We start from the raw sequence: 13,626 nt of genomic DNA, 5'->3' as shown, positions 1-13,626 counted from the left end.
CAACATAGCTTCTTGGCTCATTGCACTTTTGTACAACAATAGCTGGATGCCATGTTCCTCTGTCCTTGTTCACCACCGTCACATGCTGTCCGGGACAGAGTGGGGGCAGTTCTCTGCGGCATCCACGGTCGTGGTGCTCCTTCATGTCCTCTGTTCTTTGTTCCAGGTGTAGCCTATGTTCCTCCTTCCCTGGATCTGCTCTGCTTGGTAGCAGGGTAGCAATAGGTCTTCCAAACATCAGCTCTGCAGGTGATGGTAGTTTGCTATCGATGGGTGTTGCTCTGACTTGCAGTAATGCCATCTGAAGGTCGCCTCCATGTACCAGGGTTTTTGTTACAATCGATTTGATGTGTCTCACATGCCTTTCAATGAACCCGTTGCTCTTTGGGTAGTGGGGCGAGCTTGTAATGTGCTTGATCCCCCAGTCTGTTAAACATATCTTGAAGGCCTGCCCTGTGTACTGAGGCCCGTTGTCTGTTAGGATTTCGTCTACCCGTCCGAATAGCGACATGTATAATCGCAGCTTTTGTGCGACCGCATGGCTAGACGCCGGCACAGGCATCTCATCTACTAATGGGTATTTGGAGTACCTGTCTACAGTTAGAAGGAACAGGCGACCTTTGACCTCGAATAGGTCAGAGGCCACAGACTGCCATGGTTTTGACGGTAAGTGGTGTGGGTGAAGGGGTTGTTTTGGGTTTGCATCCTGATGTTCCACACACACCCTGCATGACCTGCACACACTCTCAATGTCATCATTCATTTTAATCCAGTATACACTCTCTCTTGCAAGGCGACGTGTTTTCTCGATGCCTTGGTGGCCAACATGTAGCTGTGTCAGTATGTCATCAGTCATAGATTCTGGAATGAGTATCTGTCTGCCTTTGAATATGACTCCTGATTCCATTGCAAGCTCATCTCTGAAGGACCAGTAGGCACGCAGATCTTTCGGCATGTCCTTGATGTTCTCTGGCCAACCTTGGTGGATTACATCTTTGAGTGCGTTGAGTCTGTGATCCTTGGCAGTCTCATTGCGGAGAGCATCCTGCTTCTCAGGGGAAAAGTTTATTATTGCGACAGTGTGTTGCTGTGGGTCTTCGATCTCTGCATCAACACCATCAATGCGTTCATCCAGCTCTATGTCACCGTGGTTTTCAGGGTTTGGCAGCCGGCTCAGGGTGTCCGCCAGAATCATTTGGGGTCCTGGTCGGTATATGACATCATAGTTGTATCCCTGTGTCTTTATCAGCATGCGCTGGAGTCGTGGTGGTGCAGCATGCAATGGCTTCGCACATATGGTGACTAGTGGTTTGTGGTCCGTTACCACGATAAACGATTTCCCATAAAGGTATGTGTGGTATCGCTGCATCCCATACACTATGGCTAGCATCTCTCGCTCTATGTTACTGTACCTCGACTGGCAGTCAGTCAGTGTCTTGGAGCCAAAAGCGATGGGTCTGTCGTTCTGTACAAGGGCCATGCCCAATCCTTTCTGTGACGCGTCAACCTCGAGGGTTAAAGGAGTGTTTGGGTCATAGTATTTCAGGCAGGCATGCTCGGTGACTGTTGACTTCAGATCTTCGAAGCACTCCTGGTGGTCAGTGTCCCATATCCATGGTGCTTCGTTTTTTAGCAGCCCCCTCAGGGTGTGAGCTTTATCCGCAAACTTTGGTATATATGGGGACAGGTAAGTCAGCATCCCTATGAACCTGTGCAGATCCTCTTTGCTTTGGGGTGTTGGCATTTTCTGTATGTCCTTAATCTTGGCTGGGTCTGGCCTAATGCCTTTTGCTGTGTACATGTTGCCAAAGAATGTAATGTTGTCTTGTTTTATTGTGCATTTTTCACTGTTGAACACAACACCTGCCTCAACGGCTCGTTCCATCAGGTTGATTAGGTTCCTGTCATGCTCTTCCTCAGTTTCACCACACACCGCTATGTCGTCGGCTATGCTGACCACACCCCGGAGCCCCTCCAGGATCTGGTCCATCTTGGCCTGGAAGAGGTCCTGAGAGACACTCAGACCGAATGGCAAGCGCTTCCAGCAGTACCTGCCGAATGGAGTTCGGAATGTTGTCAGGGGTTGTGATTCTTCATCAAGGCGAATAGACCAATACCCTGCTTTTGCGTCAAGTTTGCTGAATATTTTCGCCCTTGCAAACTCTGGGTTAAGTTCCTCCACAGTTGGGATTTTGTGTGGGCACCGCCGAAGGCCGGCATTCAGCTTTTTAGGGTCCAAGCATATCCTAAGTGACCCGTCTTTTTTGGTGCTGTATGTCAGACTGGAGCACCAGTCTGTATGTTCTTCCACCTTCCGTATCACATCTTGCTCTACCATTTTATTCAGCTCTGCTTGCAACTTGTCCTTTATGTGGATACTGCATTTCCGTGGGGGGTCGATGAATGGTTCAGCATCCTTTTTTAAATAGAGTCTGGCGGTTCCACTGAAGTTGCCTATCTTGTCAAACTGGTCTGGATAAGCTGACTTGAGTTTTGCGATGGTTGTTATCCTCTTCAGTGGCCCTGTCCCTCTGTCTCTGGCACTGTCCCTCTCCTTCACTGTGTCAACATTGACAGTTACCAGGTTCAACATTTCGCTCGTCGGCAGTCCAACTACAGCCGGGCCTGGTACATCCACTACGTAGAACTTGGTGTTGACCCATTTGGACTCTTTGTATTGACACGGAATGGTACCCAGGCAGGGGATCTGATGACCACTGTATGCTGATAGCCTCCTGTAGTTTTTCTTCAGCTTTTTCTGTGCACACGCATCCTTGCCATACATCTGCTTGAAGGTGCGTAGTGGGAGTGTGTTGCCAGATGCTCCTGTGTCTATTTTTAGGCGGAGTGTGTATCCGTAACCCCGTAAGTCAGGCGGCCTCACCTTCAATGTTGTGTATGCCTCTTCTCTGGGTGCTTTGCTCTCTATGCTGTACATACATTTTTCGCTGATGGTGATTGAGTGAAATTGTGATTGGTACTCACATTCCTCATCGGCCTCCGAGCCATCTATGGTGTTGATATGAGACTCACCACGTTGCCCGTTGTGGCCCCTGGAGGCTTGTTGTCTGTCACGTCTCTGTTGTGGTGGGGGGGACTTACTCCTTTGGCCCCCACCCCGCCCGGAGCGTTGCTGTCTCAGCTGCTTGCTTTTCCTACAGCACTTCGCCCAATGGCCTCTTGCACCACAGGCAGAGCATTCGTCATTATATGCGGGACATTGACGGGGTTTATGGCTCCTACCACAATTTGGGCACATCCGCCCTCTGTCCACAGCGTGGATTTTCTCACTGTGTGACATGCCAAGTTGCTGTAACTGTTCATTACCTGCTGATAGGGCTTCGTATTTTCGCCCTTCTGTTAGTACATCCGCCAGAGAGTGGCCTTTGGGTTTGCTATACAGGTCATTTCTCAGAGCATCATGAGGTGTACTAGCAATGATGAGTTCAATTAGACGTTCGTTGAGCTCTTCATCAGTAAACTGGCATTTTTGAGCTAACGTTCTGGCTCTGGTAACAAAGTCGTCAATGCTCTCATTTGGCTTTTGCCTGTACTGCATTAGGTGGAGTCTATGGATCCTAAAATTCACATTCAGTTTCAACTGACCTTCATAGAATTCCCATAGTTTAGCAGGCTTCTTCTTGTCATCCTCACTGAGACCACTTGCATTCAGCCGTTTCAGTCCTTCATCTCCAATGCCACGGCATATTTTCCTCGCTTGCTTAGCAGCATCTGTTATTTCTTCATCCTCTAGGTAAAGAATAATTTTCTGTTTAAACAGTGATATGGCCTCACTCAGGTCCGGGTCGGTCCAGTTCATGGTCGGTAGGTGTGTAGCCATGGCGCACTCTCGTTTGGGTTGCTCCCGACGTGCAGACCGCTGCTATCAGTTAGCTCGGCTTCTCACGTGTGGTGCGGGCGACGACAGAATTATCCTCGGACAACTCCCCCTCTCGTTCTGCTCCGTGGGTGATCACTTTAGTCACCGCTGCCACCATGAAGTATTATTGTATGTATATAAATAATACACTGGGTAGTTATGACTGGAACATGTTTTATTTCAACCCGGTTGTTTACATGGCCGGCATGCTAGTAGTGGTGTTACATCATAAAAGGTCCGTCGTGCATCTGCCGCGTCATATCCGTTCTCAGCACATATCACTACAATGTGTAAATATATTTTCTTGTGACTGCCAATTATATTTAACGATCATGTACTGTACGTATGAGGAAAAATACATGACTACTATTTGTTCTATTATAATTTTTTGATTTATTTTAATGCCAGTAACGACTTGTGCTAATCAAATGTTATATAATAATAATAAAATAACTGAAAAAACATTTGATAGTTTTTCCCCCCACACTGATGGCGTAATGAACAATAATATATAGAAATGACCCAAAATACATTTAAATGTGACGAACACGTAAATGTAAACATTATGTTTAAGTCCATGGTAAATGTAATAGGCAGCAGCAGGTGAAATAAGTCCGTTCTTGGCATTCAGCAGCCATGAAAATGTCTTCATGTCCAATTTGATGCTGAGCTCAACGAATGAAAGAACAGAAAAGGCAGAAAGAGCAGCTACTCCATTTTGTTTATATTTATAAAGACTATTTTCTTGTTGTGTCAATCCCAATGATCAAAGTGTACTAAAAACATAAATTACTGTCCCAAATTTAACATACTGTAACAGTACTCCTTTTTCACTATCTTATTTAGTAAAATAAATTCAGTTCACCCCCCCAAAAAACTGTAACACTCAAAAATGGGAATATAAAAGTATACCTGTACGAGATGAGAATTGTTGATCTTATTGTCTATGTTGTGCTATAATATAACTAATCACTACTTGATTAGAGTTTGTCATGAATAAGCCACATTTTCCTGCATAAATACTACACTTTGTTTAAGAAACAGCATCTACACAAATGGTATATTTTCCATGGGAAAATTTTATTTTTCCACAACTCTTCACTCGAAACTAGTACATTTTACCCAGAGGTCGGTAGTAACGCACTACATTTACTTGTTACATTTACCACAAGTACCTTTTGTGGGCTTACCGTATTTTCCGCACTATTAGCCGCACCTAAAAACCACAAATTTACTCAAAAGCTGACAGTGCGGCTTATAACCCGGTGCGCTTTATATATGGATTAATATTAAGATTCATTTTCATAAAGTTTAGGTCTCGCAACTACGGTAAACAGCCGCCATCTTTTTTCCCCGTAGAAGAGGAAGCACCCGCCCCCATAGAAGAGGAAGCGCTTCTTCTTCTACTGTAAGCAACCACCCGCCCCCGTAGAAGAAGAAGAAGCGCGCGGATATTACGTTTCATTTCCTTTGTGTGTTTACATCTGTAAAGACCACAAAATGGCTCCTACTAAGCGACAGGTTTCCGGTTCATGAAAAGACGCAATCTCTCCATCCGCACACGGACTACTATTTCACAGCAACTGCCTAAAGACTTTCAAGAAAAGCTGGCTACTTTCCGTGCATATTGTAAAAACAAGATAGCTGAAAAAAAGATCCGGCCAGAGAACATTATCAACATGGACGAGGTTCCACTGACTTTTGATATTCCTGTGAACCGCACTGTGGATACAACGGGAGCACGTACGGTGAATATTCGCACCACAGGGAATGAGAAGTCATCCTTCACTGTGGTTCTAGCTTGCCATGCTAATGGCCAGAAACTTCCACCCATGGTGATATTCAAAAGGAAGACCTTGCCAAAAGAGACCTTTCCAGCCGGCGTCATCATAAAAGCTAACTCGAAGGGATGGATGGATGAAGAAAAGATGAGCGAGTGGTTAAGGGAAGTTTACGCGAAGAGGCCGGGTGGCTTTTTTCACGCAGCTCCGTCCATGTTGATATACGACTCCATGCGCGCCCACATCACGCTGGTTTTTAATATATTATTAAAGTTTGACTGACCTATCTGACTGTTTTTTTGACATTCCTTTAGCGCAGTTAGATGCGGCTTATAACACGGGGCGGCTTATAGGTGGACAAAGTTTTGAAATATGCCGTTCATTGAAGGCGCGGCTTATAACCCAGGGCGGCTTATGGTGCGGAAAATACGGTACTTTACTTTGTCAGGAGAAGACACTTTACTCATAATTTGCAAAAGGTGTTCTGCAAAAATTAAACGGGGAGGGTTAAAGACAAGCTTCAACACAATCAAATCTGAGAAGTCACCTTAAAATGTGAAGATTTGTGGAGCAGTACTAAGCTGCCTGTGCTGCTACGTAGAGACCTAGCGTTAATTGGGGCGACCGCAGCAAACGTAAAGCCACAGGAATGATGAGAAAGTGTTTAAAAAGAAAAGACCGAAGGGCAAAAGCACATGCTTTTTTTATTGTCACATGACAATAAAATGAGTAGTTGTTTATATTTAACCTCATGGTTCATCTTGAGGCACAGGTTTTATTTACTGTTTATAATTTGTTAGTGGGAAAAACTGCACTTCATTATTTTAACCCTGATTTCTTTATGTTCTGCAATTGAATGTTGCGTTTCTAAGGGGCAGGCACTCATTGCATTATTTTATTGAGGTCAGGGAAAAATATCCATCCATTTTCTACCGCTTGTCCTTACGGGGTCGTGGGGGGTGCTGAAGCCTGCATGTCTTTGGAGGTGGGAGGAAGCCAGAGTACCTGGAAGGGAACCCACGCAGTCAAGGGGAAAACATGCAAACTCCACAAAGAAAGATCACAGGACCGAACCCAGGACCTTCATATTGTGAGGCACACACACTAACCCCTGTTCCGCTTGTTTCATGTTGTTGCAAACGCCAATACAGACTTGGCTTGTACGTGTGTTGTCTGTCTATTAGTAAATAATGCAGACGAGGCGTGTTGGCTGAGTTCTAAACGTTTACTCATAAAGCGTGCTCATAACAACATTCTAGCTGCAGGCATGGCCACGTACCCCCTTCCGGGCTACCACACATGCTCATCATTCCTGTTGCATGCTGGGTAGTGTAGTTCTTATATTCCCTGGCACATAACATCACATCTTTCCCCCTATAAAGAAATAGTGTTTAACTTTTCATTCTTTTAGCATTGCAACCACATTTGCAAATAACTTTTCTCTACATAGACATTTCTTTCAATAAAGACAAAGTGCAAAAATGTCAAAGCATCATAAACTGTTATGTCAACACTTTTTTTTTTTTTTTTTTACAACTCTCAAAACCTCAGAGTCCTTAACAACTCTCAATCAGCCTCTTAGGTGGCTGAACATGTCTCTTAGGTCTAGAGTTAGACAGTCTCTCAAGAGCAGGTGACGCGGACACTGCTGTCAGTCCTTGGTCAGTAAGGTCAGGCTCAGTGTCAGCAAGTTCTGCATGTCCAGCTGAGTCCTGTTGAGCCTTTTCCTGAGCTGCAATGTTGCCTTCAGTCAGCTGTAGTTGAAGATCCATGCGGTTCCTTCTCAGAGTCGGTCCATTTTCCATCTGGATCCTATACGAACGTGGAGCAACTTCCTCTACCACCTATCCTTTTTGTCTCCAAGTGCCTGTAGAAATGTCTCTGAGACGCACAACGTCTCCCGGCCTCAGCATAGGCAGGTGTTTTGCCGTTCTATCATGCAGCTGTTTTTGTTTTGCTTTTTGTACTTCCTTAGCATGTCTGACTTTGTGTGCGCCTTTGGGTGTCAGCAAATCCTCGTTGACTGGTAGGTTGGAGCGAATGCCCCTACCCATCAGCATTTGGGCTGGTGACAGTCCATTTTGTAGAGGTGCACTCCGGTAGATCAGTAAACTTTTCTGAAAGTCATCTTTGTCCTGTGATTTTTTTAACAAGTTTTTTTACTGTTTTTACAGAGCATTCTGCCAAGCCGTTGGACTTTGGATAAGTTGGACTTGACGTGGAGTGTTGAAACCCCCATTCCTTGGCAAAGGCAGCAAACTCACAACTAGAAAACTGGGGACCATTGTCGGAAAACAGTTCGCATGGAACACCATGTCTGGCGAAAACAGTCTTTAAATAACTGACAACTGCTTTGCTCGATGTTGACTGCAACGCTCCAATTTCCGGATAGTTTGAAAAGTAGTCTGTGACTACCACGTAGCTCCTTCCATCAAAGTCAAATAGATCAGTTCCTACTTTGTAGTACGGTCTGTGGGGCACTGGATGAGTCATCAGTGGCTCAGCTTGTTGTTTTGGCCTGTAAGTTCGGCAAACTCCACATAACGTTGTTGTTTGGCTAATATCCTGATTGATCCTTGGCCAGTACATTACTTCTTTAGCCCTCCTTTTACACTTGACTTCACCGAGGTGGCCTTCGTGTATCTTTTCGAGCATCTGTTTGCGCAGTGTGTACGGAATAACAGATTTGCTCCCTTTTAGCACAATGTCATCCACCACTGTAAGCTCAGCTCTACAATTCCAATAGTCTTGTATTTTCAAGGGGCAATCCTTTTTGTTGTCAGGCCATCCATTCTGTACTGTGCTCTTGAGTTCTTTCATAGTTTCATCTGCAATAGTCTCTCTCCGTATTTGTTCTGTTCTGTCTGCAGTCACCGGCAAAGATGTCACTACCATATCTACATATGCCTGTATCTCTGTGCTATTTTCACTGTCTGCAAGTTCTCTCTTATCCACTGCTCTAGACAATGTGTCAGCTGTGTACATATATTTTCCTTGTGTATATATCATGTGCACGTCATATTTTTGCAGTCGAATTAGCATGCGCTGTATTCGTACCGGACAGTCATTCAATGGTTTGTTCATGATGGACACCAACGGTTTATGATCAGTTTCCACTTGAAACATCTGTCCATATACATATTGATGGAAACGCTCACATGCATACAAACTTGCTAACAGTTCTTTTTCAATTTGAGCATACCTGGTCTCTGCACTTGTCAGTGCTCTGGATGCAGTAGCACAGTAGCACTGCTCCCAGGCCGTACTGCGATGCATCTGCCGAGATCCTGGTGCTCTTCTCGGGGTCATAAAACTTTAACACGGGCTCCTGTGTAAGAGTCTCTTTCAGTTTCAGAAAACATTGTTCTTGCTCGTGGGACCACATCCATTCATTCTTTTGTTCAAGAAGACTCCTGAGAGGTGCTGACTGTGTTGACAGTTGTGGGACAAACTTGGCAAGATAGGTGACCATCCCTAGGAAACGTCTGACCACATCTTTGTTGGTTGGCCTTTCCATGTTGTTGATTGCTGAAGTTTTTCTCGGGTCTGGCTTCACGCCCTCTTCACTCACAACATCTCCCACAAAGGTAAGTGACTTCACTCCAAACTCACATTTGTCTTTGTTAAGTTTCAGGTTCACCTCCCTTGTCTTGTCTAGCACTTGTCTCAGTCTTTCGTCGTGTTCTTTTCGGGTTGAGCCCCACACTATGATATCATCCATCATTGTCTCAACTCCGGGTATGTGCTCAAAAATCATGTGAATGGTCTCATGATATACTTCAGGCGCTGACCAGATGCCGTATGGTAGACGAAGAAACCTGTACCTGCCCTCCGGGGTGTAAAAATGTGCACAGTCTTGAACTCTCCTCGTCAAGCTTCATCTGCCAGAAACCTGATGAAGCATCTAATTTGCTGAACCATTTTGCTCCAGCAAATTGTGCCATGATCTCTTCCCTGGTTGGTAACTTGAAGTGCTCTCTTCTGATCGCTTTATTTAAGTCTCTTGGATCCAAGCATATTCTTAGGGCACCTGTTTTCTTTTGCACAACAACCAGCGACCTTACCCATTCAGTTGGCTCATCTATTCTTTTAATGACTCCCAACTTTTCCATTCGTGCTAGTTCATCTTTCAGTTTTTCCCGCAGAGCAAATGGGACTTTCCTGCACGGGTGCACAACAGGAAACACATTTTTATCTACACACATTTTATGTAGTCCAGGTAGACATCCAAGTCCTTGAAAGCAGTCCTTATATTCTTCCATGAGTGAGTCCTGAGCATTTGTAGTTTCTTGAGATGTCACCACAAACACTCTTTTGACAAGATTGAGCTTTGTGCATGCACTGAGTCCCAGGATTGCAATACATCCGCCTTTAACAGGAACTCGTTCTCCAGTGTATCCACTTACATTGGTTTTTACTGGATGGATTTTGCTCTTTACAGTCAGTGTTTTGTAATCTTCCAAAGATAGCAGGTTTACGTGAGCACCTGTATCTAACTTGAATGGTATTGTCGTCTGATTCACTGTGATTGGAACAATCCATTCTTCTTTTTCAATTGTGCATGCTTGCACCACATTGACAAGAAACTCCTTATCATCATCTTCTTCAACTGTGTGAACTTTCTGTCTTGAAGTTGCTTTGCAACACTTTGCATAGTGATTGCTCCTTCCACAGTTGTTGCATGTTTTTCCATATGCAGGACAATATTTTGGCTTGTGGCTGCCTCCACATTTACCACATTTAAATTCCACAGATTTGTCTTTTTGATCCTTTTGTTTGGTACACATTTTTTTTTTCCGTTGTTCTTTATGTATGGCATGCACTGTTGTTTCACCTCTCCGTAGCTCTTTTGCTTGAGCTCTGGTGGTCTCAGCTGCTCTACACATACTGACACACTTATCTAACATAAGCCCAGTTTCTCGAAGCAGTCTTTCTCTCAGTGCATTATCCATTGTACCACAAACAATCCTATCTCTCACTAATGAGTCTCTCAGAGTGTCAAATTCACATGTTTTGCTTAGTGTATGAAGCTCTGCCATGTACTGATCAAAAGGTACTCCTTGCTTTTGGTCATGTGTGAAAAACTTATACCTCTCAAATGTCACGTTTTGACGAGGCACAAAGTATTCTTCAAACTTTGTAATTAGCTGTTCCAAAGTCAAATTAGCTTCATCCAGCTGAAAGCTATTATATATGTCCAAAGCATCTTCTCCAATAACATGCAAAAGTATATGAGCTTTCAGCTTTTCATTATCACCTCCTGCTCCGCTTGCTGCTAAATATATATTAAATCTTTGCTTAAAACGCTTCCAGTTATCAGCAAGATTAGCAGTTAGTAGCATTGGGCTAGGTGGACTTAGCTTTTCCATGACTGCACTTTGGGGTAAGTTACCGGGACTCCACAGCTCTTTGTGTTGTTGGCTTTCCTCCAACTCAGGCACAAGATCCTCTTCTATTTGTTCAATCTGTCCCTTGTCCTCTGTGTCACTTTACCGCCGCTCATAGTCTTCACACACCGTAGCAAACTCCTCAGAAATGTGGCGTCCTTCGCACGTTTTCACTCACGCGACCAGAGACATCTTTCTTCCGCTCGTCTTTCGTGGCTCCCTCGTGGCAAACATTCCGTCCGACGCTGCTCACGGCCACTTCTGACACCATGTGTTGTCAGTCTATTAGTAAATAATGCAGACGAGGCGTGTTGGCTGAGTTCTAAACGTTTACTCATAAAGCGTGCTCATAAAAACATTCTAACTGCAGGCATGGCCACATACCCCCTTCCGGGCTACCGCGCATGCTCATCATTCCTGTTGCATGCTGGGTAGTGTAGTTCTTATATTCCCTGACAGTACGGTATACCGGTACTACCGTAATAATGTATCGCGGTACTAACTGATTGAAATTGGTACTATACTGCCTTTGAAAAGTACCGGTACCGTTCTTTCATCTGCGGCAGTGACTACAGTGCCGAGGCTCATGATGTTGAGTGTGTCAAAACGCACACACAAAGTGCATACAAGCAATAACATCTTGGAGAGGAAGAATGGCAAAAAACGACAATTCTACTAATTAATACAGTATTAATACAATATGGAGATAGTTGGATTAAACTAATGATAAATGTGGCGTTTAAACAAGGAAGCAAGTGTTGCTTTAAAGCACGCCTCGCCAAACGTGGTGATTAGTATTACCACCCTTGTTTCAAACTTAAGTAAACATTTAATTAATGAACATTCAGATCTGCACAAGGAGTTATAAAGAATGACCTGTAATAAAATAGTTGTTACACCTGTCCTGCTGTTTGGCTCCGGTGCAGACTGCCGTCAAGGAGCACAGGGCAGACTTTCCTTTCAGAGTCGATGTTTTCGTCGAAGGGAACCCTTCACTTTACAATGGGTCTGCTAAGCTCCGCTTTCCGGTCAGAATTCGAGGCCACCGATTTGTAACAAACTGATTGCTTTATTATTAGTTTTGCATGACACAACCGGACCTGTTCACCACTGTACTGCTCAGTGCAAGCGCTACCTCTCCCTCTCTTTACTCGTCCACTCACTCACTGACGTCACTCAGCCAACACGTTGCCATTGTCTAAACACTCTCATAAGTTAATCAGCTTCCCTGCTATGCACATGTAAATATGTAAACGCACACAAAGCTGCTTGGATTGATGCCAAATATTAGCGGAGTTAGGACCGCCCATCTAACGTCAACTAGTGCAAGTAAAATGACTGAATTTGGTAAAAAATTGCTACAATTTGTGTTATCTTTAACAAATGTGTGTTTTACTTGCTACATGACTTATCTGTGTACATTTATACATAGTTAGGTTTTTAGTACTTACTAATAATTGTATTTTTCTTAAAGCACAGACCAGGATTGGCAACCATAAATCATAATTTAATATTATGTTAAAGCTTTTTTAATGGATAATCCTTGATTATGGAAAATTGTAATTTGTTTTTTGAGTGCAACAATAAAAACACAGTGTGTCTAATGCCCTTTAATTAAAATTTTAACCTTCTAAAATTTATTATTTGAGTGCAATAGGAAACGTGTTTATTGTATTGTAAGATTTTCTGTTAAAATAAAGCCAAAATGTAAATGTTTTCGTAGTTTCCTTTATTTGGAAACATATCAAAGTATCGATATACAATTTGGTAGTGGTACCGGTATGAAATTATTGGTATCGAGACAACCCTAATACAGACTACTATTGGCTTAGTTATTGTTGAGACTAGTACGGGGGGAAGGAGACGGCACAACAGCAGAAGCTCAAACTCAATGTATTTATTGAGTACTTAATGAATACGTAGGGTGTGTATGCTACTATGTGTTTGAATGTGAGCTATGTGCTGGGATTAACATATGAAGATACCGTAATGGGTGTTGTCAAGCGTGTTGTATGAGGGCATCCAAGTCCAGAGGGAAGAGGCAAGGAAGTCCGATGTCCAAAAGGGGGTCGTGGTGAGAAGAGAGCAAGTCCGGTATCCAAAGGGTCGTGGTGTAGGAGAGGGCGTCCAAAGTCCAGGCAGGGTGTCGATAGATCAGGAGGGCAATCGGGGTCCAGGGGAAAAGGGAGTAGATACTGAGGGACAGGACTGTAGGAGAAAAGGGGAGACGAAGATGATCAGACCAGGACACAAGGAAACAAGCTAAGAGAGATAATACTGGTGGGAAGTCAGAGACGTGAAGCTTACTGCGAACAAAGCGACGTTCCGACGACGAGTAGGCAGCGGCGAGTCTTTTTATCCTGTCGTCTGTAATCACTGCCAGCTGTGCTGATTGAAGATTGTGGGCGCGGTCTGCGCAGCGCGTGTGGGGTCGTGTCCAGAAGCACTCACAGTGGATCTGCTGAGTGCTCCTGCAGAAGAGGGAAAAGCGAACTGCGCATGTGCTGTAACAGTTATTCTCATTTTAAGTTCTTCTCATTTATATATATTGTGTTGGACATTTTTTTTTTTTTTTTTT

Source organism: Nerophis lumbriciformis, linkage group LG05 (assembly GCF_033978685.3).
Source record: "Nerophis lumbriciformis linkage group LG05, RoL_Nlum_v2.1, whole genome shotgun sequence".
NCBI lineage: Eukaryota > Metazoa > Chordata > Actinopteri > Syngnathiformes > Syngnathidae > Nerophis > Nerophis lumbriciformis.
Note: the sequence above shows the minus strand (reverse complement) of the source record.